At 45.3% G+C, this 3,398-nt stretch overlaps 1 pseudogene; it reads right to left on the reverse strand.

Moving 5' to 3' along the window:
• Positions 1–978: 978 nt before the first annotated feature.
• On the reverse strand, positions 979–2,997 carry LOC101576580 (annotated as a pseudogene).
• Positions 2,998–3,398: the final 401 nt, after the last annotated feature.

Consider the following 3,398-nt stretch of genomic DNA (forward strand, 5'->3'; position numbering starts at 1 on the left):
ACACAAGATGCTTATAAGAAGAAAATTTGCAAAGCCATAAGTATTGCAGTTGATACATGGAAGATGTTCTACAGATTCAAGCAGTTCACACAAGAATTTTATATTTGGAGTTGGGGAGATAGCTCAGCAGTCTGAGCATTTGCCTGGCAATGCAAGTGCCAGGGTTTGAGCCCCAGTATTGCACACCCAGCCGGCCTTGGAACCCTAAGTGTGCTGTGCCTGCTCTGAAATTGAAACCTGGCATGGTGGCACACGCCTGTAATCCCAGCTCTGGGGAGGCTGAGACAAGAGGCTTACTATGAGTCTGAGCTATGCAGAGAGATTCCGTACCAAATAAATAAAGAAAAAAATATTTTTAAAAATTTTAGATTTATGACCAAATGTACTCACTTAATCATTTAAAAAGTTTTAAATTGCAACAAAGCATGATAGTTTTCTTAAGACATTTGCATGATTCAGAAGTCTGAATCAATTCTTGAATGTAAACAGATGGTTAGTTTACAAGCAACTGAGAACAAAGTCTCTCCAGAGACAAGGCATAGCTTTTCCAGTGAATTGGCAATGGAATAATGAAGCCTGAAATAATTGCACAAGCTTCACCCCAGTTTAAAGGAGAATGGAAATATTACATGGAATATTATCATCTCTCCCCTACCTAAAATATTATATCCTATTTCCTAAATGAATTATGAGAGTATATATTATTAATATTTTCATTTCCTTTTCGTAATCTAGCACGCATTGCTTTTCACAGAGGGATGCTGAAGTATGTGTTTACTACTACCTGACTCAATAAACTAACATGAAGTAACCATCAGCTTTTCTTCTTTCATTTTGTAAATTTAATGTAACTCTAATACCAAAATATGACAGCACACAAAAAGCAAACAATAGAGCCAGAAGAGAAAACAGATTTTTTCATAGCATGTCACCTTAGCTGATGGGTAGAGGCTGCTCAGACCGCCGTGTGAACAGATTTCAAGGCTGTTCACTGGCTCTACAGGAAGGGATGCTGCAATTCACTAGTGATATCTGTGAACATTAAACCTCAGCTTTGGCCTGGGCTTCAGCCCCAGCCCCAGCTGCAGCCTGAACTTTCATCACCACTGCTTCCTGCTACTGAGCAGCCCAGTCCTTGGGGTCTTTCTTCTGTACCTTGCAGGCAAACTTGAGGACTTCCATCTTGCTAGTCTCATGGTATGAGTGCAGGCTGCAGAAGAGCTCATATTCAGGTGGTCTGCTGTTGGGGACCCTTTTGTACTCCAAGTACTTCTGCTGTGACAAGTTTCCTCACTTCCGCAAAAGTGAGTGCCTCACCCCAGGGTGCAGCCCCAACTCACGCAGCATATCCCAGATGACAGCCTCACTGGCCTTATTGCCATTCACAAAAATGATGCTCAGAATCAATCACCATGAGGAGACCCAGCTTGGGTGTATCCTTTGTCATTCCTGTGTATGCCTGCAGAGGATTCCCAAGTACTAATGAGAATATACAAGCTACTTTGTGTATCTATTTCCTTCAGAATGATCCGAAACATCTCCAGAGCATAGCTTGGTCTTTCAATGATCTCTGGGAAATAGTCATCATATTCTTGGATGACATCTTTCAGCATGTCTGAACACTTGATGGCAATCTTTGTCTGGACCTTAACCAAGAGATATTTCACCAACTTATTTGCCCTTTCTTGCTAAATGGCCGCATCTCGGGGTGGTGGAATCCTTTGGCCCCATCGAATTCTTCTGTAATTAAGCCACTTTTCTCATCACCATTCAGATGCTTGGACTTTCAGTTCCTCTTGCCTCGGGTCCTAGTTATAGGTTCCAGACTCAACTGAGCCATATAGTCATCTGCCAGTGCCTACACAGCAGTAGCAACCTGAGTCTTTGTGCTGGTCTGAGAGGTGGCCATCTTGGCCTGATTCCCTCGTTCAGCAATTTGGGTCTTGATTTCAGTTACCTGAGCCATTGTTACAGCCTTTTGAGCCCACAGCCTCTCTTCACCCAAAGGCTGGCTGCAAGGGTTTGGTTTGTAACCATTGGAGTGGCAGGTATAGCCTCAGAGACCTCAGGAGCAGAACTTGGGGACTTGCTGACAACCTTCTTGCCCTTAGATTTTTGGGGGGCTGCAGAGCTGTTGCTGAGGTTTCATTCTGCCTGTAGCTGTCTCAGTGGCATTTCGGGGCTCAAGATGCTCAGTGTCAGTATTTGTAGGCTTAACTGTAGTCCTCTTAGCTTTGGAAGCTTTCTTGGTTCTGACAGTGGGTGCTGTGGCCTGGATATTGGCTGTCTCATTGGTAATTTGGTCATGGGTGGTAGCTGTATGGGTGGTAGCTATAACTAGTGAGATCTCAGTGGCACCCTGTAGAGCCTCATTAGCAGCCTTCTTAGCCTTAGAAGTTTCCTTAGGCTTGGTGGAGGCTATAAAGGCCAAGGAACTGGCCAAGTCATTGGCAATTGGAGCCTGGATAATCTGTGAGATAACTGGTAGGTCTGGGGCCTGCAAAGGTGACTCCAGGTGGGCAGTGACACCCTCACTGCCTGAAAGGCAACACTGGGAGACTAGGGCTGCTTTGACAGCAATTCTCTTCATTTTGTTGGTTTTCTTAGGTGGAGCAGTACCTGAAGAAGCCTGACTATTGTCTGCCTCACTAGCATCTAAAGCCTGGCTGAACTAGGAAAAGATTGGTAGGTTTCAAGCCTGCAAACTTATTTTGGGCTTGGTGGCAATCATCTCAGTGACAGATGGGACCGGAGGCACAGGAGGTATGGACTTAGCAATAGCCTTCACAGGGGTCTTCTTGGTCTTGCTTTTCTTAGGCAGGTTGGCAACAGATAGGTCTTTGGTTGCCGCCAATAGGGAATGTATCAGCAAGACATTGTGCTCTCTTTTGTCTCAGTCTGTTTATCTAGAGGGAATGGAAGCCTCAGTCTCCTAGAGGGAGGCAGACAGCCCTAGAATGCAAGCATCCTATAACCATAGCTAGTCTTTCTATCCATCTTCTGAGAGGCCAAGAAACAGCTCAACCCCATCCTTTCTGAGTCCTGAAAGCATCTGCTCTCTCCAAGCCTCTGCTTAGGTCTCAACAGTCAGTTTATAATCCCTGGCACACAGTAATTAAAACCACAACTTAGAGGAGGAGAAGCTAAGCTTGGCTTACAACTGTGGAAGTTTTCAGTCCATGGCTGGCTGACTCCAAGACAGGAAGATCATGGTGCAAGGAAACAGTGGAGCAAAGGAGTTTGGGAAGTCAGGCAGGGGATCTATGCCAAAGAGTAAGGAAAGAGAGAAAGCAACTGAGACCCCCAGCCCATAGCACCATAACCCAGAAGTGCCTACACCAGCCTCCTAATGGCAGGCCCTAAAGCGGACAAAGTGACCCTCTACCCTACCCATCACA

This window comes from Octodon degus, unplaced genomic scaffold, assembly GCF_000260255.1.
Source record: "Octodon degus isolate 3935 unplaced genomic scaffold, OctDeg1.0 scaffold00160, whole genome shotgun sequence".
In the NCBI taxonomy this organism is placed as follows: domain Eukaryota; kingdom Metazoa; phylum Chordata; class Mammalia; order Rodentia; family Octodontidae; genus Octodon; species Octodon degus.